This window comes from Hemitrygon akajei, chromosome 23, assembly GCF_048418815.1.
Source record: "Hemitrygon akajei chromosome 23, sHemAka1.3, whole genome shotgun sequence".
In the NCBI taxonomy this organism is placed as follows: Eukaryota; Metazoa; Chordata; class Chondrichthyes; order Myliobatiformes; family Dasyatidae; genus Hemitrygon; species Hemitrygon akajei.
The window spans coordinates 52,534,228-52,559,005 of NC_133146.1; positions in this window are offsets into that span (position 1 = coordinate 52,534,228).

Sequence of the window (24,778 nt, forward strand, 5' to 3'; positions counted from 1 at the left end):
GCACTGGTGAGGCCTCACTTGGAGTATTGTGAGATGTTTAGGGCCTCTTCCTCTAAGAAAGGATGTGCTGACATTGGAGAGGGTTCAAAAGAGGTTCACAAAAATGATTCCAGGATTGAAAGGCTTGTCATATGAGAAGAATTTGATGAGAAGGAAATGGATCAGACTTAATGAAATAGCGAAGCAGACCCGATGGATGAAATGGCCTAATATCTACTCCTATATCTTACGGTTTTATGGTCTTGAAAGGTAATTCCATAGCTATCACCATGAGGCTCATGTGTGTGTTGCCTCTCTGGTGTCAGGGTAAAGGACAGTGTGTGGAATGTTTTGCAGGGGGTAGAAAATGAATCAGAAACTGTGGCACCGAACAGTACCAATGATAAAGATAGAACGACTATTAAGTTTCCAGAGTCAGAGGTATGGAAGAGCCTAAAAAGACCTCAAATCAGTCATCTCTAGACTACCTCTAGTAACACGTGCTCGTAAAAATGGAAATAGGCAGAACAGAAGAATCTTTACCTGGTTTGAAGGAAGGTGCAGGAGGGAGTGTTTCAGATTCTCAGAGTATATGGCTTGTTCTGGGAATTGGAAACTTCTAATCAAAAGGGATAGGTTGCATCTCAGCAGAACTATGGAAAACATCCTCTCTGGAAGGTCCATTAATATGGATGAACAGGACTTAATATTTGTGAGGTGGAAGTATATGTGGAAATATGATCTAGTGGCAATAATAGACATGCATCTTAAAAATGGTGATGACAAGTTGCTTAATATTCATTGGCTGATGTGAATAATGGGAGATCTTTAATTACACATCAGGAATCTACATTCCACAAGGGATAAAGATAGGGAAATCAAGGCAAAGGATTCTTTCCTGGCACAGAGATAGAGAAAACGATGAAACAGCGCTCACATCGACAATGCTTCGAGAGGTTGGTAATGACTAGATTGAAGTCTTGCCTCAGCAAGGACCTGGATCCATTGCAATTTGCCTATCATCACAATAGGTCAACTGCAGATGCAATCTCAATGGCTCTCTACACAGTTTCAGACCATCTGGACAACACACGCACCTACATCAGGATGCTGTTCATCGACTATAGTTCAGCATTTAATACCATCATTCCCACAATCCTGATTGAGAAGCTGCAGAACCTGGGCCTCTGTACCTCCCTCTGCAATTGGATCCTGGACTTCCTAACCAGAAGACCACAATCTATGCAGATTGGTGATAACATATCCTCCTCGCTGACGATCAACACTGGCGCACCTCAGGGGTGTGTGCTTAGCCCCCTGCTCTACTCTCTGTATACACATGACTGTGTGGCTAGGCATAGCTCAAATACCATCTATAAATTTGCTGATGATACAACCATTGTTGGTAGAATCTCAGGTGGTGACGAGAGGACGTACAGGAGTGAGATACATCAACTAGTGGAATGGTGCCACAGCAACAACCTGGCACTCAATATCAGAAAGACGAAAGAGCTGATTGTGGGCTTCAGGAAGGGTAAGATGAAGGAGCACATACCAATCCTCATAGAGGGATCAGAAGTGGAGAGAGTGAGCAGCTTCAAGTTCCTGGGTGTCAAGATCTCTGAGGATCTAACCTGGTCCCAATATATCGATGTAGTTATAAAGAAGGTAAGGCAGGGCTATACTTTTTCAGGAGTTTGAAGAGATTTGGCATGTCAACAAATAAACTCAAACACTTCTCTAGTTGTACCGTGGAGAGCATTCTGACAGGCTGCATCACTGTCTGGTATGGAGGGGCTACTGCACAGGACTGAAAGAAGCTGCAGAAGGTTGTAAATCTAGTCAGCTCCATCTTGGGCACTAGGGAGCAGTGTCTGAGTAAAGCAGCATCCATTATTAAGGACCTCCAGCACCCAGGGCATGCCCTTTTCTCACTGTTACCATCAGGTAGGAGATACAGAAGCCTGAAGACACACACTCAGCCATCCTATTCCTAAATGGACAATGAAGCTTTGGACACTACCTCAGTTTTTTTAATATACAGTAGTTCCAGTTTTGCACATTCTTTTAAATGTATTCAATATAAGTAATTGATTTACTTGTTTATTTATTATTATGTTTTATTTTTTTCTCTCTCTCTCTCTCTCTCTGTTAGATTAGTATTGCATTGAATTGCTGTTGCTAAGTTAACAAATTTCATGTCACATGCTGGTGATAATAAACCTGATTCTCATTCTGAAAAGGTTGTATGATTCATGTCAAGTAAATTCTTCAGTCGAGAACTAGGCTAAATACAATAATTTGAGAGGGTAAGTGAAAAGAAAAATATGACTTTTAAAGAGACAATTGGAGAGTAGAATGGCAATCAAGATAAAAGAAGACCCAAAAATCTTTTACCATCAAGTCAATAGTGTTAGGAAATGGGACGTGTCTTAATACACTCAAAGAAGATATGTTTAGTGCCTCGGGGCATGACTAGAAAAGTTAATAAGTACTTGTATTTATTTTTTTGGAATGGAAGTGGATGCTCACAAGATATTGATAGCAATGTAGATTGTAGTGGTAATAAATGGCATGAGAAATGATAGACAGGATGTACTGGAAAGATTGACTGGGATTGAATAGGATTCCTTGTCCAAGCAGCTATTAAATAAAGTTAAGGTGCAGACAAAAGTGACTGAACAGTTTTCCAATCTTGCCAAGTACAGGATGGGGGTGGCAGGGAAGCAGTATTTATCAAATATGACACCCATGCTCAAGAAAGGACGAAAGAACTTTCCTGGTAGCTGCAAGCTAGTGAGCTTAGCGGAAGTGGTGGGTAGGGCTTTAGAATCAACAATCAGAGGAATAATTAACAAGCAGATGAAGTGGTATTACTTAATTAAGAATAGTCACATAATGAATAATTAAATTGAAATGTTTTATGAAGTAACAGAGAAGGCTGATGATGGAACATAGTAAGTGTTACAAAAGTGAGGTTCATGGAACAAAAGGGTTAGAATGGCTTGGATTAGAAAACATTGAAGGTCAGACAGCATTGATTGTAGAAAGCAAATGGTAGATCCCTCAAGGGTTAGTGCTGAGACCCCCCGTTTGTTTGATATGTAAAAGTGATTTGGATATTACAAATATTTCAAAATTTGGAAATAATGTCATATTTGCAGGTATGAGAAAAATGAAGATAATACAAGCTAAATGATGTAGCTGGACAAGTGAAAGGTGGAACTAAATATGAGGATGTGTGAGATAATGCGTACAACTTATATGATATGGAGAGGCAATCTGGTCTTAATAGCATAATTCTAAAGACTGGGCAGGAAGAAGGAGATCTGGGTATTCATGTGCAGAAATCTTGAAGGTTCCAGGATATACTGAAAGAATAGTTCATAAAGAACGTGAGAGGCTGAATTTCCTAAATAGCAGCATTAAGTACAAAAGCAGGGAAATTTAGTAGAAGCTTTATAACAGCCTGGTTAGGACACATGTGGAATATTACATGGTCACCAGAAATTAGGATAGTTGCTGCAAAAGAGGGTGTGAAGGTGTGACAGAGAGTGTTCAGTAAACGCACCCTGTGCGCGCGTACACACACACACACACACACACACACACACACACACACACACACACACACACACACACACACACACACACACACACACACACACACTTCCACCCCTCCCCCTTCCTTGTCACTCTGCTGTCATCCCACTGAGTTCTGGAGGATCTGTCTTAGTGGTGCCTCTTCCTCCATTCACGGTGGAATGTTCCATTTCTTTAGTAACGGGATGTGTATATGTTGTTTGTATACTGTATTTAGGGTAGGTACTTCTGCTTATTTTGTATGATTGTAAATTCATTGTGAATGCATCATATTCTAATACATGTGTAGCCCTCAGTTAACTTTATGGATAATTAAAGATGGTATGTCCTGGTGCTTCAAAGATGATTGTTCGTTCTTGGTGAAGAAGGGAGAGAGATCAAGCTGCCAGGTGTTCACACTGGACAAAGTATGGAGCTGTTATTGTATTTTCTGTTAGATATATTTTTGTAAATATTGGCATTTTTCTTTTCACAATTTTCGCTAATTTGTGTAAATTTGATTTTTTGACGCTCTAGGTAAACACCCTTGCACAAAAGCCATTCTTTTCTTAGATCGTAACTCATAATCTAACAGAAGGAGATAGAACATAGAGAACTTCAGCACAGGAACAAGACTCTTTGACTGATCACATCTGTGATGAATACAAGAGCAAATTAAACTAAATCTCTTTTGCCTGCACATAATCCTTATCCTCTATTCCTTGCATACCCATGTGGCTATCTGAAAGCCTTTTAAACATGATATCTTCTTTCACCAATACCCTTGGCAGCCTATTCCAGGCACCCACCATTCTTGCTGTAAGAAAACCTGCTTCATAAATCTCATTTAAACTTTCCCTTCTCATCTTAAACCCATGCTCTCTAGTACTCGATATTTCCACCCCGGAAAAAAAATTATCCTGTCTATATTATTCAAGGATTTCATAATTTTATGAACTTCAATCAGGTCTCCCCTTAGCGTCTGATGTTCCAGAGAAAATAATCCAAATTAGTCCAACCTCTCCTTATAGCACATGCTGTCTAAACCAGGCAGCATCTCTGTGAATGTCTTCTGCACCCTTTACAAAGCCTGTACATCCTTCCTGGAATAGGGCTTCCAGAACAGCAGACAATACTCCTTTACCCAACCAAAGTTTTATATAACTTCCTGACTTCTATACTCAATGCCCTGACTTCTGAATGCAAGCTTGTTGTATGCCTTCTTTATCACATGTCACTTATGTGGCCATTTTGTGAGGACTTGCACTCCAAAATCCTTCTGTATATTAATGCTCCTACCACTAACTGTATACTTACTCTTACATCCGATCTCCGAAAATGTAACATCTCATACTGGCTCAGATTAAAATCTGTCATTTGTCTGCAATCATTTCTATCTGCTCTCTATCCTCTGAATCCATCGATGTGCTCAGCTATTTCCTGCCTGTGGTGAACTAGATATACCTGTCTGACTGCTCCTGTGGCTCCTCCCAAGACCCTGCTGACTACCCCTGTGGCTCCTCCCACAGACCCCTGTATAAAGGCGACTGTGGCCTGCTGCTCTCCCTCATTTTCCCCAGGATGTAGTGTTGTTCTTCAGTCAATAAAAGCCGATATCTCACTTCCTAAGTCTCAGCGTGAGTTATTGATGGTGCATCACTGCCAAATTTCAATGTTTCCTGCCAAAGTAGATTAAACCCTCCTCTGCCCACTCGAGGATTCTGGATCTATTTAGGTTCAGGTGTAAGGTGTCTATCTACTTCAGAAAAGGTGCTGTTTCAACCTACAACGTGGCCGTCCAAATTTGAGCCGTAGGACCTCACTCTACTCTGATGGATTTCCAACATGTGGTTGATAGAAACAGGGACTTTCATTTTGATCAATTCAGACTTGTATTCCCTTTAAATAAATGCCTTTTTTCCCCAATAGAAAGCCCCCAAATCATCAGCGTTATCCCATGATTCGCTAACTTACACTAAAATGAAAATGCTGACTGAATGTTGCAATTTGACTTCAGACAAAGTCATCAGGGTAGACTTCTGGCACAGAAGGAATCCACAGCAGGGTTTTTGGAGAAAGTGAGTGAGTAATTACAAGTAGAGTGTTCTCAATTTCTTCCTCCATTTTTTCCATAAACTTTCTTTCAAGAGGGAGAAGTTTTAAGTGATGAGCGAATTTAGCTGCAAAGTTAGGATGGAAAAGCTAAGATTGTTCTCCTTGGAGCAAAGGGGGTTGATAGAGGATTTAGAAGGTGTAGAAGCATATGAGGACCTCCGTTGGTCAGGATTGATCTCGCATGTTGCATCCTACCTGCCTACACTTTCACCACCAGTTGATACGCAAATCAGGACAGTACGATATGGAGAGCATGCGGCAGGCTCCCCCCCCCCCATGAAGCTGATGCATCCAAAGGAACAGTGTAGACCAATACAGTTTGGCACCAGCGGCATCTCAGGAGTTGCCAGTCCGCATTGAAGTCAACGCAGCAGTGCCTTAGGGACTCCAGTTCCAGATTTTTTCCTCAGGGTTTACTCCCGAAGCCTTCCCCATAAGAGGGTGTAGCCACAAGGCAGCAGAGGTTTGAAATCTGAATTTTCCTGCTCTTGGAGGAGCTGCCAGTCACAGCTGATGAGCCCCATCTGCCAGGAGTAACTGGTTTTAAGGTGTTAGTAACCCAGCCTTTCCTCTTTCCTGTCAGTAAAAGTGGTTCTGCCAGGCTTAGTAACTAAACCACAAGTGTAAGCCGGGAGCAGGACTTGGTTATCAGAGGCTATTGGGATGCATGCCATTGGGAGCTTTTTATAGATGGTGGAATCTTATTCCACTACCACACTACCCCACTTCCCCCCTCCCCAGCTATAACAACCTCGGGGAACCAAAAGAACATGGAAGGTTGGATAATGTCACCAATGTGTACTATGACATAGTTGACATTGATTTATGGTCTAGGGTGAGTGTTACAGGGTAATGTGAAGATGATGTAGATTTGGTGTCAATGAAGGAGTGGAAGAGTAGTTGACCAATGATTTTGGAAGGAAATTGGATAGATACTTGAGGTAAATGAACCTGAATAGCTACATTGCTAGAATGGAGCAAAGGATTTGACTGATTGCCTAACAGATAGCCAACTAGATGGACTGATTGACTTCCTTCTCTGCTCCCTGTGTTCCAAAAATGCATTATTACAAAAATGTAAAGTATTATGCAGTAAAAGTAAATTAATATTAAATTGTTTATTAAAAAAACTGATGTCGAGGTAGGAATGCAACAAAATCAAGTATGAGATAACAAGGAAATCAATGATAACATAGTAAGCACAAAATTTTAAAACCAGTGTCAATAACATTGAGAATTAGATAAGAAATTCAACTTATGAAAATCTTACCCTCTTTTTGTTACAGTTGCGCAGACCACCCTTCGCTCTGAGTAGGAAATTTTTTACATGGCCTGAAAACCGTGTGGCACTTTAAATGTTTTTTTTTGCAATGTGCATTCTATGTTTATGTAGAATGAAAATATTAAAATCACATTCTTTTAGTTTTATTTATTAATTGAAGGATATAGTGAAATACAGTACAATCAAGAAAATCTTTCATGTTTTATAAACTTTTACATTTAGACAGTGTTGGTGTTCAGCAGGCCATGGTTTATGAACAATGAGCTATTGATTTCCATTCTGTGTTTATTGTTACAATTTGTAACAGTGTTGTAACTTGAAACACTGACAATGTAAATATGTTGAAGCTCTAAATTGTTTCAAAGTGAAGGTTATGGTAGATTTGTTATTTAGAAACCATACGGATTATATTCATTAACAATTAATTGCAGGACATTTCACAAATATATTAACATAGATTTCAAAACCATATTAACATAATTTCAAAATCATATTAACATAATTTCAAAATCATATTAACATAATTTCAATATTAACATTGTATAAAAAAGTTCTAGCTGCTCAGCAGCAAAGGCTATGTGTGTGGGAGCATTTCAGTTACTGCGCGGACACATGCCCATACAACTTAGAGAGAACGGTGCTTATGAATTACCAAGGGCATACTGCAAAAATATGGTTTGGCTTTCGGAAAATGTTGTAAACACTCAGAAAATCAGAGTGAGTGCTCTTATTCAAGGTCCTTCACCGGGACTGGGGGAGTGAGGAAGCAAGTTGTTATTGAAAGGAAAGGTTTCTGTTAACATGAGGTCAGGTTGTCACTGTGATGAACTGTATATATAGTGATCCAGTTAGACAGAGAGAATCTCAAAAACAAAACACATAAACTATCTGCCCCTATCAACCCATTGACCAAATTCTTTTGTTTATAGCTTATGCCCATGGCAGCACTGGCCTCAACTTGAAGATATTCCCTTCATCCTAGCCATCCTTCCCAGTTCTGAGGAATAGTCTTGGAGTTGAAACACTAACTCTGTTTCCCTTTCCGCTGATGATTGGCCTGCTGAATATTTCCATCATTTCCTGTTTTTATTGCAGTCTTCTAATGCATACTGTTTTTCTCCATTGGCTCGTATTACAGGTGTAATATACTAAGCTGTTTATGATTAAAGGAGCTGAGAGAATAGCCCGAGAGAACTACTTTTCTGGTGAGGAAGTCCAAAGTAGAGTTAAATCAGAGATGGTTCATAAAGGGCAGATGCTACAAACCATAAAAGGCAGCAAACTTCCAGCTGTCGCCATTAGGCCACATGGATAATTCAAAACACAACTGATACTTCTGTTAGGCAAGGGTATTAAGGGATTTAGAGTTAAAGGTCATGAATGGAATTGAGATTCAGATCAAGAATGTTCAAGATTCTGCTTATGACTGGAGAATCTGCTCCTTTCCTAAAAGGAAGAGGACTCCAAGGTAATTCCAAGTGACGCTGTGTGCTATAAAAGAAGATCGACTTCACCACTGTATGAATTCTTTGAATCTTTTAAAGTCAACTTAGGAAAAAGATGATTCCCCACTGCCGTTAGATTTCTGAATGGACAATAAGCAATAAGGCCATGTACACTACCTCACTATTTTTTTTTCTTTTCTTGCTGTCTTTCTGCACTACTTATTTTATACAAACAGCGAGTTTGTAAATCTGGCGGGAGCAAAGGATGTAGGGAATGGCGAGAGTGGAGTGCCATGAGAGGGGTGTGGGACAGGTGGCAGAAAAGGAGTGCCAGAGTGGGGGTTGGAGTGGGTGCAGACACACCCAGCCCTGAGCTATCAAGGAAGGTCATTTGATTCCAAACAATTGGTTTATTGATCATTACAGAATGTCTCTCTGGTGCTTCCTGCTCCCTCCCATCTCTCTTCCCCTTTTCCCAACCCTGATTCCCCTCTCTCTGTCCCTTCCCACTCTCAGTCCCCAATGGAGACCCATATCAGAATTAGGTTATCATCACTCAAATATGCCATGAAATTTGTTTTTTTGCAGCAGCAGTACATTTATGTGCCTAAGACTTTTGCACAGTACTGGGTATGTAACATAAATCTTATTGTAATTTATAGTTTTTAATTATATTACTGCCAATTCAAAACAATATATTTCACGACATGTACCAGTGATATTTAACCTGATTCTAATTTCATCATTATAGGTCAGGTAGACAGTATGAAACTTTTCTCCAGAGTAGAGATGTCTAACATCAGAGGGCATGTTTTTTAAGATTGGGGGGGGGAAATTTTAAGTGCGACATAAGGAGCAAATTCCTTCACTTGGTGATGCCTGGAATGAGGTTCCAGGGGTAATAATGGAAGTGGCCAGTCAGGTGGAGTTTGAGAGTTTGTAGAAAGACATGTGAATCTGAAGGGAATTGAAGAATATAGACAACACACAGAGAGAGGACCTGTAGTATAACTTGAGCACAGCATTGTGGGCCAAACTGTACCATTCTATGTTGTATTTTGTTTCCTTTCAAGGCTCCTGAAGAGGGAAGCTGCTGATCTTTTAAAGAATGGATTCCGGATGAAATATTGAGGTTTAACTTTATTGGTTATAATTACTGAAATTTCCCTTGGTGTCAAAAAAAATTAGTTCACACTAAGACATTCAGCCCAGTCAGTAGCATTAGATGTATTATATAGTAATGTCAGTTCGTCTGCCTCTGAAATTCATTCTATTGACCATGAATTTCAAATGCAGCAAGCAAGGGTCTGACAATGCTATATGCAGCAGAGTGCTTAGTTCTACAGGCGAGGGATGAATACCTGGGCAACCACCTTTAAACCTAAAGATGGATTATATGCCAGCATTACAGTGCTATTGTTTTTGAAGAGCTTCAGGGCATATCACTAAACTCTTTTTTTACCTTTCCAACCTTCTGCCTTTTCCAGTGTTGATCTGAAAGTAGTAGCTATTTCACGATGGCATACATTACCAGATAATATCCCCAAAAAGATTAGAGGGTTTTAAAACTTTTGAGTTTCAGAGGCAATATTACAGTCAGAAATGTCAATACTGAAAACTAATAACCTTGCAACTAATCCACCATTCTTTTTCTTTTATAATATTATTCACAATAAAACCCAAAATGGGTAGGTGAACACAATAACGAATACGTATCACCACTTGATGCTGTCAGCCTTGGGACACAAAGAGATTTGTCCCAGAGGAAATGTGGGCTCAAGCAGACACGTCAGATTAAGGCAAACTGCACCTTAGAACAAGCTGATGAGCATCCCTAGGGTAGTGGTCAATTCTGGCTCAGGAAACTTGTCGGCTGACAGTGTTCTTCAGTGTGTTTTAAGGCAACCTGAGTAACCATTAGCCTTTAGGTTGTGTCATTCCCAGGTTAAGGTTACAGAAGCAGTCACTTAATCGCAGTTATATGCACCCTTTATGGAATATATTCACAGTGGCTCTCCTTCCCAGGTGCAAATGTCAGTCCTCACTAATGGCAATAGTCACCTATGCCAGATCGTGCCTGAGGCTGGCTCACTGCCACTTCTGAGACAATAGTTTTGTCTCTTCCTCTCTGACGTTTCTTACCATATTTCAAAGATGTTCTGGACCCAAGTAAATTCTATCCCCAGCAAAACTGAGAATTGCTAAGCTCATTCGCAGCTTCAATCACACAATGGCTCTAAAGCAGCTTCCAGAGATTATACGATGCAGGAAAAAAAATGTCAAGTGGGTGGCAAACACCTGTGCTATTCACAATATTCACAATTTAAGGCACTCTGCAATTCTAACATGCCGAATTAGTGCATTGAAGCCATTGAGAACAGAATCTCATTTGCATCTCTTGAAACCTTTTTCCAAAATAGGATCAATTTAGTAAACAATACTTAATGAAACCAGACAATATTGTAGGTTATTGCTTACAATTAAAATATTTCAGAACTGGCTAACGTCCACACTGCTACCAGCTTCTGGTATTAAAAAATGCTTAGAGTGATTTCTGAAGTGGCAATTTGTCTGTGCGATTAACATTTAGACACAGGTTAGAGAGGCCAACACAAGACCTAAAACAGTATATCAAGCTCATCTATTACGAGCACTGACATAAAGCAAAATAAGCATAAAAATAAGGCAAAAGTAACAAGTCCTAGAATTCACCATAATAATCTCAATGTACCTGCGTTTCCACTTATATGAGGACCATTAATCATTTCTCTATTGTTAACTAATCAAAATTTCGAGCCCTAGACATGGACCTTTGCATGAATCATCTGGCAAACTCAGAAGGAAAGCTCACAAAAACACACACATATTCACACACGCACATTGTAGTGAAACCAGTAGGTGAGACCAAGGTGAGGTAGTCTGACCACCTCACTGCAGTAGAACTTCTGAGCAATGAGCACCATTTATGGCCTTACTAGCTTGCTATTCAGATGCTGCTGCTGCACGGGGCACAGGAGGTAGAGATGAGCGGTGACTGCTAATAGACATTAGTTTGACTGAAGGGTCAGGAACAACAAGCCTGTTCTTCCTGCCGAGAAAAAATCATCGCAGGTGGCAGACTGATCCCCTGGAGAGAGCAGCTATGCTAGTCATGATCAGTCAGGGGCCAGTTAGTCAAAGCTACCTGAAGTAGATGCCAGATTGCTGATTTAGCACCTGCAGAGGTGTATTCCAGGGCGAACCCAGTACACGTACGGATCAGGCCAATCTAAAGTACCACGCAGAGCATCTCTGGCATGGTTTAAGGTTCTTCATACGGTACCTCTAGTACATTCCTAATACTATCAGACTATGTGATATAGGAGCAGAATTAGGCTATTCAGCCCACTGAGTTTGCTCTGCCCTTACTAATCAAGAAAATATCAAACTCTAGGTATACCCAATGACTTGGCCTCAACAGCCATCTGCAACAATGAAATCCATTGATTCACCACCTTCTGGTTAAAGAAATTCCTCCTTATCTCTGTTCTAAAGCAATACCCTTCTACTCTGAGGCTGTGTCCCCTGGTCCTAGACTCTCCCACTATTGGACTCATCCTCTCCACATCCACTCTATCTAGGTCTTTCAATATTTGGTCAGTTTCAATGAGATTTCCACCCCTCCCCACCCACCACCATTCTTCTAAACTCCGGCAAGTACTGCCAGAGCCATCAAATGCCCCTCATATGTAACCCTTTCATTCTTGGGAACATTCTCATAAACTTCCTCTGAACCTTCTCCGATGTCAACATATCCTTTCTTAGGTACGGGACCCAAAAACTGCACACAAACTTCAAATGTAGTCTGACCAATGCCTTATAAATTCTCAGCATTACACATCTGTCTTAATAGTCTCGTCTTCTGAAAATGAATGCTATCATTACATTTCCCTGGCTCACTACTGACTCAGTCGGCAAGCTATCTCTCGGGAATCCTGCATCAGGACTCCCAAGTCATTTTGCATCTCCAATCTCTGAATTGCCTCCCCATTTAGAAAATATTCTACACCTTTATTCTTTCTATACCTCTCTACATTGGATTCCATTTGCCACGTATTTGCCCTAATCTGTCCAAGTCTTTCTGCAGGCTCCCTGCTTCATCAACAGACCCTGCCCTTCCACCTACCTTTGTATCACACAAGGTTCCAATGACATCCTCCCCTCATTCTTCTGAACTCTGGCAGCCACAGGCCCAAAGCCATCTAAGCTGATTATATTTTTATTAGATTCCTCAGGAAAAGTATTCCTAACTTGTGTTTGTAAATTCCACATTTCAAGTCCAAACTGCTGTGACTTCATAGTTTTATTGAAATAATACTTGCGTATTAAATTAGAGTGTTAAAGGCTAATAAATCAGACGTGATAAACAATGATTGAGCTCCTACAACTAGGATGGATCCTGTTACAGTCATTTTCATATTGCAATAAGAATGCTTCACTTCATCATCATTTTCCTCAGAGAATCATTCAGGAAGAACTATTTTTACAGTATAAACACTGTAAAATAAATCACTTGCTCTCTCACAGTTATCTGTAGAGATTTTGATTATGTTACCCATTTAGAAGGAAGTTGCAGTCAGCTGGATCTGCCTGCTGGCATGAAAGATGATCAGATATATATCCATCAAGTATTTAGAGTACCATGTAAAAGTCTTAGGCACATATATATAGCTAAGACTTTTGCACAGTACTGTAGTAATTTTATGTATTGCATCGTACTGCTACCACTAAGAAAGACAATTTTCATAACATATGTGAGTGATGACAAACCAGATTCTGATATAGTCCTCTATTGTGGACAGAGAGTGGGAAGGCTACAGAGGGAGGGGTATCATGGTTGGGAAAAGGGGAAAGGAGAGGGGAGGAAACAGGGTGCACCAGAGAGACATTCCAAACTTCAAACTAGTTGTTTGGAGTCAAAAGACCTTGGCTGGTGACTCAAGGCTGGGTGTGTCTGCACCAACATCACCCTCAGCCCCTGGCACTCCTTCTCTGCCATTCCTCCTCTGCCACCTGTCCTAACCCTCCCAAGGCTCTCCACCCTCACTATTCCCAACATCCTTTGCTCATGCCAGGTTTACAAACTTGCTCTCCACTCCATTTGACAAATACAGTATTGTGCAAAAGTCTCAGTCTCTCTCTCTCTCTCTCTCTCCCCCTCCCTCCCTTCCCCCCCCCCCCCCACAGGCATGCAAAAGTTTGGGCACCCTGGTCAAAATTTCTGTTACTGTGAATAGCTAAGTGAGTAAAAGGTGACCTGATTTCCAAAAGGTGTAAATTAAAGATGACACATTTCTTTAATATTTTAAGCAAGATTACTTTTTTATTTCCATCTTTTACAGTTTCAAAATAACAAAAAAGGAAAAGGGCCCGAAGCAAAAGTTTGGGCACTCTGCATGGTCAGTACTTAGTAACACCCCCTTTGGCAAGTATCACAGCTTGTAAACACTTTCTGTAGCCAGCTAAGAGTCTTTTGATTCTTGTTTGGGGGATTTTCGCCCATTCTTCCTTGCAAAAGGCTTCTAGTTCTGTGAGATTCTTGGGCCGTCTTGCATGCTCTGCTCTTTTGAGGTCTATCCACAGATTTTCGATGATGTTTAGGTCAGGGGACTGTGAGGGCCATGGTAAAACCTTCAGCTTGCACCTCTTGAGGTAGTCTATTGTGGATTTTGAGGTGTGTTTAGGATCATTATCCTGTTTTAGAAGCCATCTTCTTTTTATCTTCAGCTTTTTTACAGACGGTGATGTTTGCTTCCAGAATTTGCTGGTATTTAATTGAATTCATTCTTCCCTCTACCAGTGAAATGTTCCCCGTGCCACTGGCTGCAACACAAGCCCAAAGCATGATCAATCCGCCCCTGTGCTTAACAGTTGGAGAGATGTTCTTTTCCTGAAATTCTGCACCCTTTTTCCTCCAAACATACCTTTGCTCATTGCGGCCAAAAAGTTCTATTTTAACTTCATCAGTCCACAGGACTTGTTTTCAAAATGCATCAGGCTTGTTTAGATGTTCCTTTGCAAACTTCTGATGCTGAACTTTGTGCTGAGGACACAGGAAAGGTTTTCTTCTGATGACTCTTCCATGAAGGTCATATTTGTGCAGGTGTCGCTGCACAGTAGAACAGTGCACCACCACTCCAGAGTCTGCTAAATATTCCTGAAGGTCTTTTGCAGTCAAACGGGGGTTTTGATTTGCCTTTCTTAGCAATCTTACGAGCAGTTCTCTCAGAAAGATTTCTTGGTCTTCCAGACCTCAATTTGACCTCCAGCATTCCTGTTAACTGCCATTTCTTAATTACATTATGAACTGAGGAAACGGCTACCTGAAAACGCTTTGCTATCTTCTTATAGCCTTCTTCTGCTTTGTGGGCATCACTTATTTTAATTTTCAGAGCGCTAGAGGAGACCATGGCTGCTGATTGTTGGGACAAGGTTTGAGGAGTCAGGGTATTTATAAAGCTTTGAAATTTGCATCACCTGGCCTTTCCTAACAATGACTGTGAACAAGCCATAGCCCTAACAAGCTAATTAAGGTCTAAGACCTTGGTAAAAGTTATCTGAGAGCTCAAAACTCTTGGGGTGCCCAAACTTTTGCATGGTTCTCCTTTCCTTTTCTTCACTCTAAAATTGTACAAAACAAAAATACCGGTAATACACAAATCTCGCTTAAAATGTTGAAAAGAATGTTTCAGCTTTAACTTTATGACTTTTGGAGATCAGTTCATCTTCTACTCACTTAACTAGTTACAGTAACAGAAATTTTGACCAGGGGTGTCCAAACTTTTGCATGCCACTGTATCAAATATACTGCCACCTAAAGGCATATATATGTGCCTGTGACTTTTGCACAGAACTGTATGTAGCAAAAGGGCAGTAGATAGCCCCTGCCACTGAAGGAAGTTTCTTCAAATTCACTTTGTTTCCTTTACTGGCTCAACTAACATTAGTTACAAGTCCATCAATGATTCTAACTTTAGCTTAACCTACCAGATCCCCCAACACAGAGGCAGCTGCAAAGAATTTTAATGAAGAGATTTAGAAAGTAATTCAATAAAAGGTTACATTAATAAAATGATAATAAATGAATGTCTGCAATTTAAGCATTTAGCATAGATTTGTAAATCTGAAAAATATAATGCTATGCCACAATAAACAAGATCTACCGTAACTACCCATAATCCCCACCCAATAAGCCCTACCCACATCCTGTACCCAACTGACAGAGGATAATATTGGCAATCCCAATAACACACCCTCCTAATTAAGGCACAAATGCAGGAGGAGAGGAGTTAAGTGCCACCCCAAATCACTTTATTCTGCTTCATCTAAGTTATCTTAATGATCACACAAACGAAGATAGGACTTTGAAACCTTTAGGTGGCAGTATATTTGATACCAAAATACAGGTATTCTCACAACTTGATATAAATTTTAAACAATCTGAACACAAAGGATCTTCTGACCAATGCATTCCACTTCCAGAAGGGAAAAACGCATTTATTCTGAAGAGAAACACCACCCTTGCAGAAGGTTTTTTGGTGGTGAAATGCCTGGCACCAAGCATCTGAAACAAACACTACTTTCAAATATCCATCAGGTAGAAAAGATTCAAGAATGTGCTCAGAGAAATGTAACATCCCAAATGACTCCTGGGAATCCCTAACCCATGGCCACTCAGAGTGGAGAACGAGCATTTTTGATGTGATTAGGAACTGCAAGGTTATGTATCAGGAGTAAAGGAAGCTTAAGCAACAGAAGAGATGTGACATCACTTGCCTGCCTGCCAGACACTTTGTGTGGCCCATCTGGGGAAGAGTCTTCAGTTACCACATAGAGTTGTACAGAACAGAAACCATACTTCGGGCCAACACATCTGTGCTAACCTTTTTACCCACCTTCATTAATACATCTGCCTACATTACAGCCATATCCTTGTATGCTTTACCAATTTACACCTGTCTAAATGTCTTTTGTATGTAGCCTTTGTACATGACTTCACATCTCCTCTGGGATGAGTTCCAGATATCATCCACTTTCTGTGTAAAGACATCCTTATATTCTCTTTCAAAACTTCTCCCTAACACCTTTCATTTTTAATACCCCCTGGTGTGACTGTAAACAAAGTGACTGGAGAGACACTGAACATGGTGGATATAGAAGTCTTTATTCAGCCAAACCAGCAGCAACCACACAGGAGACATACTTGGAAGAAGAGGTGTGCCTGACCCAATATTACATGACATTTTTATATGCTAAAAATCAAAGGTAACAGCACTGTATATCCACCACCAGTGTTCCCTTCAACTTTTTTTTTTAAAAACACAGATGCATGGAACAACCATTGGTATGAGCAGGAAACTTTTACATGGTCTGAAATCTGTGTGGCACCTTGTATGTTTTTTTGTGTAATATGTATGTCAAACATCAATCACCTGTAGTTACAATATGTCCACAATGCTTCCTTTGAGTTGCATATAATTTTCAAACACTTCCAATACTCCAGAAACAGAAAATGAATGTTAATCCCCATCATGTCTCTAACTGCATTCGTGCATATGCAGACATCTCAGATGATCAACCCCAGTCTGCAGCTTCAGGACGACTATCGTTCTGAGCTGCACTTTAAATTCAATCTGCAATCTACATTCTGGTCTGAAGACTAGTTGCTGCTGAAATTAATATTTGCTCTAAGCCCTAACTCCAGAATACGTCCTAACATACCCTATTAGAAGAAAAAAATGTTTCTATCTATGCCTCCTTCACTCCAGGGAAAACAAGCCTGGCCAATCTAATGTCCCCCCATCAGTAAAATCCTTCCATGCAGGCCACATCCTGGTAAACCTTCTCTGTACTTGCTCCAACACAAATACATCCATTGTCCTTATCAAGTCATCTCCTAACCAAAAGCATCACAGTCCAAACAAGTTAATCTTAACTCTAAGAAAATGCTCAAAAAAAAGTATTGCCCACTGCCATTAGATCAGGGGTTCCCAACCTGCGGTCAACGGACTCCATGCTTAATGGTATTGGTCCATACCTTAAAAATTTTGGAAACTCCTGCATTAGAAGATGCTCCAACACTAATATTAAGTTACTTCCCCTAAGCTGCCAGGAGTTACATAGTCCAAAGATGCATCTGATAAATTAATATTACTGCTTTTTAGGATGTATGGGTAGCCTTTGATCTGGATAACAATAATCTGGCATAATCACAAGAAAATTATAGCAAGTAACAGAAAACAGAAGTTTCTTTTAGAGATTCCTGTGGTCAATAACAATACAAATCATTGATTAGAAGAGTCATGTGTTGAAACAAAAAATATTTTTTTAAATTAAGGTGATTGATTGAATAGTTTTCTCTCTTGTAAGATTTTCAACTACTTTAATAATTAACCCATGTATTTTAATGATCTGCAAAGCACCAATGTATTACAATAGATCATAGAACATAGAACAGTACAGCACAGGAACAGACCTCTCAACCCAAGATGTTATGATAAACTAATTAAACAAGTAATTAAAAGCCCAACTAAACTATTCCTTTCTGTCAACACAATATTCATATCCCTCCATTTCCTTCACATTCATGTGCCTGTCTAAAAGCCTCATGAATACCTCTATTGTATTTGCCTGTGTTATTATCCCAGCATCCTAGGTACCCTGGACTCCATGTAGCATCCTGGTAAACCTCTCCTACACCCTCTCCAAAGCCTCAAATCATTCCAGTAATGAGGTGACCAGAACTGAACACACTGCCCCAAATGCAGCTGAGCAAGAATGTTATAAAGTTGTATCATAACTTCCTGACTCTTGAACTCAGTAGTTTGACTAATACAGATAAGCATGCCATATGCCTTCCTTACCACCCTATCAATCTGTGCAGCTACTCAGGCAACTGTGGACTTCAACCCCAAGATTTTTCAGTACATCAACATTGTTAAGCATCTTGCAGTTAACAGTGTACTCTCCCTTCACATTAGGTTGCCCAAACTGCTCACCTCACATTTGGTTGGATTAAACTCCATCTGTCATTTCTTCTATTGCTTGCAAACTTACTAACTCATCCACTTACAATATATTATCATCACAAACAAAAGTGTTCCTAGAACACATCTCTGCTAAACACCACTAGTTATGGACCTTCAACCAGAATAAATCCCATTGACTGCTACAATATGTTTTCTATTGGCAAGCCAATTCTGAATCCAATTCGCTAAATCACCATGGATCCACACATGCACCTTAATCCAATGAGGGACCTTGTCAAGTATCTTAGTAAAATCAATGTACACAACAATATCCACAGTTCCACCTTCATCAATCATTTTCAACATCCTCTCAAAAAACTCAATCAAGTTAATAAGACATGAATAACCCTGCACAAAGCCATGCTGATTGATCCTAATTAGGTAATTGTGTTCCAAACACTTTAAAATCCTATCGCTAAGAATCCTTTCACATAACTTTCCTATTACTGATATTAGACTCGCTGGTCCATAGTTTCCAAAATTATCTCTATTTCCCTTCCTGAATAATGGCCAGCACTCTAGCACCTCACCTGTGGCTAGAGATGACACAGGCTCCAGAAATATTCTCTCTTGCCTCTCACAACAACATGAGCTAAATCACATGGGAATCATCTGCCTTAATGTTCTTTAAGTGATTCAGCAGAACCTCCTCCTTTATCTCAAAATGCCCAACATATTAACACACTCAACACTGATCTCCCTGTCCTCCACATCCTTCTCCTTGGTTAATACTGATACAAAGTCAAAGTACATTTATTATCAAAGTATGTATGCAGTACACAACCCCGAGATTCGTCTTCCCACGGACAACCACAAAACAAAGAAACACCATGGAGCCCATTGAAAGAAAACATAGAACATCCAAAGTGCAAAAAACAATAAATCATGTAAATAGCGAAAAAAAGAAGTGAATAACACACAGAATATTAAACATCAAACAGTAGAGTCCTTGAAACAGTCCGGGAATGTTCAATTTATTTTAGTTCAGTTCAATTTCGTGCTGTGTCATTCATTGTTCAGGCCACAGAGCCAGTTCACCCCATTCAAAATCACACAAAACAACTATTAAAAAATGAGTAACTAGAAACCAGAACCACGTATAAAATGAACTGCAGAGTCCTCTGAAAGCAAGGACCACAAACCGTGCCACTCAACCATGCCAAATTCCCTGGGAGACAGCAAAATTGCCAGGTCGCTCAGTTTGTCAAAAAGCACATTATCAAAATGTAAATTACTCATTTAGGAGCTCCTCCACATCCTCTGCTTACAAGTACACATTCCCTCTTTTATCCTGAGTTAGTACAGGGTACTACATTCACTCCAGTTGTATTAATCTTGTTATTGGTGTATGCATAGAATGCTTTGGGATTCTCTTTAATCCTACTTGTCACAAACATTTCATGGACTCTCCTGACTTACCTATTCCTAACTGGAGGTTTTTTCTAGCTTCTTTATAATCCTTAAGGGCTAAAACTATTTGATTTTAAATTCCTAAACCTTCCATACCTTTCCTTTCCTCCCTGATTAAACTTTAAACACCCTCCACATACCAGAAGTGGACTTGCCCAAAAGCAGCTTAATTCCCCTTAATTATTTTCTCTTTTGGAAGTCCAAACCTGGAGGGCATAGGTTTAAGGTGAGAAGGAAAAGGGACCAAGGGGCAACTTATTCATATGAGTATATGGAATGAGCTGCCAGAAGTGGTAGAGGTGAATAGACAGATAGATAGATACTTTATTGATCCCAAAGGAAATTACAGTGTCACAGAAGCATTACAAGTGCACAGATATAAATATTAGAAGAGAAGTAGAAAGAATAAAAAAAAAGCTTTCACAAACAGTCTAACAGGAGGGAGTCATCACTTCCCCAGCTACAGGTAGACTCATTATAGAGTTTAATGGCTGAGGGTAAGAATGACCTCATATAGCACTCTTTGGAGCAGCGTAGTTCTCTGATTCTATTACTGAAAGTGCTCCTCTGTTCAGCCACAGTGGCATGCAGAGGGTGAGAAACATTGTCCAGAATTGCCAGGATTTTCCGTAGGGTCCTTTGTTCTACCACAGCCTCCAGTGTGTCCAGTTTGACTTCAATAACAGAGCCAGCCTTTCTAATCAATTTATTGAGCCTGTTGGCATCACCTGTATTAATGCCATTGCCTCAGCACACCACCGCATAGAAGATTATACTGGTGACAACAAACTGGTAGAACTGGTGAAGGGGAGGTCTGCATACTCCAAAGGGCCTCAGTCTCCTCAGGAAATAAAGGTGACTCTGGCCCTTCTTGTACACAGCCTCTGTGTTGGTGCTCTTCTCAAGTCTGTCATCCAGGTACACCCCCAGGTACTTGTAGATCCTCACCACATCCACATCATCAACAGTAACAGGGAGCAACGCAGGCTTAGTCTTCCTAAAGTCCATCACCATCTCCTTTGTCTTACTAATGTTGAGCTGCAGATGATTCAGCTTGCACCAGTTGATAAAATCTTCCACCAGTCCCCTGAATTCATCCTCCTTCTATATACTGATCTATTTAGAGAATTTCTACAGATGACATGACTCAGTGTTGTATCTGAAGACTGAGGTATACAGAGTAAACAGGAAGGGAGCCAATACAGTCTCCTGTGAGGCCCCAGTGCTGTTTATAGCCATGTCTGACACACGGCTCTGAAGCTGCACATACTGTGGTTAGCCAGTCCATAATCCAGGATATAAATGGAAGTGCTGATATGCATTGAATTAAGCCTTTCCCCCAGCAATGAGGGCTGAATGGTATTGAAGGCACTTGAGAAATCAAAAAACATGATCCTCACCGTGCTGCCCTGCTTATCCCAATGGGAGTAGGCTCTGTTCTGCAGTTAGATGGCAGCATTATCAACTCCAATGTGCTCCTGGTAAACAAACTGCAGGGGATTGAGAGATGATCTGACCAGGGGTCGGAGGTGATCCAGGACCAGCCTCTCTCTAGGCTCTTCATGACGTGTGAGGTCAGAGCCACTGGATCGTAGTCATTCAGGACTTTTGGTTGGTCCTTCTTGGGTATTGGGACTACAATGATGTCTTCCACACAGTTGGGACCCTTTCCAGGCTGAGACTCAGAATGAAAATGCGCTGGAGGACTCCACACAGCTGCTCAGCACACTCCTTCAGGACCTTGGGGTACACACCATCTAGTCCCAATGCGTTGCCATGTCTAAGTTCCCCTAGAGCCTTCCTCACCTGCTCAGCAGTGAAGGTGAGTTCATAATGACTGGGGAGTTGATAGAAGATGGGAGCTGAGAGAGGAGAGGATTGAGACAATAGCAGTTGGCATGTGGAGGTGTGGATTTAGGTGCAGTGCAAGGAAGGGATGTAGACAGTGGTAGCCTTGTAGAACATTTAAAAGACATTTGGACAAATACATAGGTAGGTACATAAATCCCAAAAATCTCTCCCTAGTTCTTACCTAACAGTTTTGTGATTTGCCTTATTCCAATTTAATACTCCAGCAAGGACCATGCTTATCTTTAGCCATCTTCCAACTTAAGGAGCTGTGGTCACTGTTCTCCCACTGAAAGGTCGGTCACCTGACCTGGCTCATTATCCAACACCAGGTCTTGTATGGGTCTCCTCTTGTTGTACTATCAACATATTAATTTAATAGGCCTTCCTGGATGCACTTAAGAAATTCAGCACATCTAAGCATCTTGCGCAAAGAAGGTCCCAGTCTAAATAGGGAGGTTGAAGTCACCTTCCTTCACACCCCTGTTGTTTTTACACCATTTCCTAATCTGCCTGCATATTTGTTCCTCAGTGTCCCAGTAGCTATTGGGGAATACAATGAGTAATAATAACTTCGCACATCCACCAGTGAAAACTGCTGTTTTCCTTAAGCTGAAAATAATAAGTTAATTGATGCAGATCTTTAAAGTAGAATAATTATCATCATTTAAAATGCATTACGGAAAATAAGGTAAAAAAGAATTTGAAACAGAGCATTTTAGAAGTAAAATGAGAATTGTGTATAATTCACTTTTACAAATAAAGAACTATTGTGAGATGAATATTAGCTATGTGCCAATTGACTTCCTCCTGGTTAATCAAATGCACTTTTACTTAATCTTTGGTAAAATTTGAAAAACCATTAAAACTAAGAGGATTAGCATCGTATTTCTGGCAAAATGCACTCTACTTTAGCAAAGATTACTTTCTCTCTCTGATGTAGATGTTCACCACTTTCACAAAGCCAAATAATTTTATCTAGTTTAAAATAAATACTGTATTATTGTCTAGTAAAGAGGATTAAAAACACAAACCAGAAACGGAGTTCAAGTGTGCACTTTCCCAAATTCTCAGCTATGGTGATAATGCTCACTTTTCAAAGTATCAAGCAGGAAGAGTTAAGGAAGTATTTCATAGCCCATTATAAGGTTACCACAACAGTAGCTGTGGAGATTGTGTTGAATTGTCCATTAAATGGTCATATTTAATTCCTTCCCTAATCATTCCAGAGAGACAAAGAAATGCACTGATATCCATTTTGTTGTTTTCTCTTCCAAAACCCAACATGGTTAGGAAAGAAATATCAAACTACGTTTTAAACCCAGATAAATTGGAACTGCAACATTCTAGTGTAATTTTTTGCTGATCTGAATTTAACTCAATTTCCCTCATTTTGTGGTGTGTTAATAAGTGTTCTGACACTGAAACATACAATGTTTGCCATTTGTTTTTTTTTTGTGTGGTAGGGCAATTGAAAGTGAATCACATGATGTACAAAAATGCAGCTTCAGATAATTCAGCATATTTTCTGATGGGTTAGCACATTTAAGTGGATAGGTGGCTTTTCAGATTGGATGCTGCCATTTCTGCAAGCAGTGGGTATACATTATTAAGATTTGCTGGAGCCCTAGGAAACAAAAACATAGAAAATCTACAGCTTAATACAGGCCCTTCAGCCCACAAAGCTGTGCCGAACATATCCTTACCTTAGAAATTACCTAGGGTTACCCATAGCCCTCTATTTTTCTAAGCTCCATGTACCTATCCAGGAGACACTTAAAAGACCCTATTGCATCTGCCTCCGCCACCATCACCAACAGCCCTGTGTCCTCTTTTTCCTGTCAACTTGCCTCTACCACTTTCCTAACACATTGCAACATTCACTTGTTTACACTGCTACTGCATAACAAAATAAGTTATTTTAAGATTGGGGTGGTACAGTAGTGTAACTGTTAGCACAATACAGTATCGACGACCCGGCTTCAGTTCCCGCCGCTGTCTCTTAAGAAGTTTGGACGTACCAGTTGGTAGGTTAGTTGGCCATTGTAAATTGTCCAATGATTAGGCAAGGATTAAATTGAGCCGTAGCTGGGTGGTGCAGCTCGAAGGGCCGGTAGGGTCTATTCTATGCTGTATCTCAATAAATAAATTAAAATTATTATTATGACATAATTGTATCTTCTTTGCTGCAGATGAACAATATCTATTGAAATAATTCAACAATAATAATCAGCACCATGCATTTTAATTTATTAAAATTTAATCTAGTTTGATTTTTTGCTAAGATTTATAATCCTTTAATCTGTTTCAATATTTTCCCAGTTATTAAACAATTTCTTTTATACGATGTCACTTGCTGATCAATGTCTAATCCATAAAGTTGACGCATGCATTCACCCAATCCTTTGAGCGAGTTGCTTTACAGAATCTACCCATTATATGGTGAAGTGGATCAGTGACAACAATGGGAGGGAGGAGTAAACCAAATCAAAGCACTTGCACATATCTCATTCTATTTAGATATTGACTACAAATATGGAAAACAAGCCTACAATGAGGCTGCCTGCTCGCTGCATTGACACACAGAAAATGATTTTGTTTTTCCAGCAGTAAAATGCTGCTTCTTTTTTTTCTGGCCACAATTTCCTCTCTAATATCCCCTGCTTTATTACTATGGAAACCAAACAACATTCCATAGAGTCTAAACACATTTTTACTGTCTATAAGCTTAGACCTCAGGCCAGCAATACATATCTGTGCAAAGAGAAAAAAATATGCTAGTAATTGAATGGGTGATGATGTATGGGTAAGATAATAAACCCATTTACCAAGAGCATCCGGATGCTGTGACTGGGCTGCAGGCATTTCTTCTTGAGGAAGAGGAAATTACTGTCAATAACCTATGTTAATATATATGTCTTCACCAGACAAGCTGTTACACTGAACACTTGTAAATCTACTGCTGCTTCCTTTGTAACTGATCTCTTTTATTAGAAAAATTGTTTTGAAATATCTACAAAAATGATTATTGCCTACTTCCCCATTGTCCA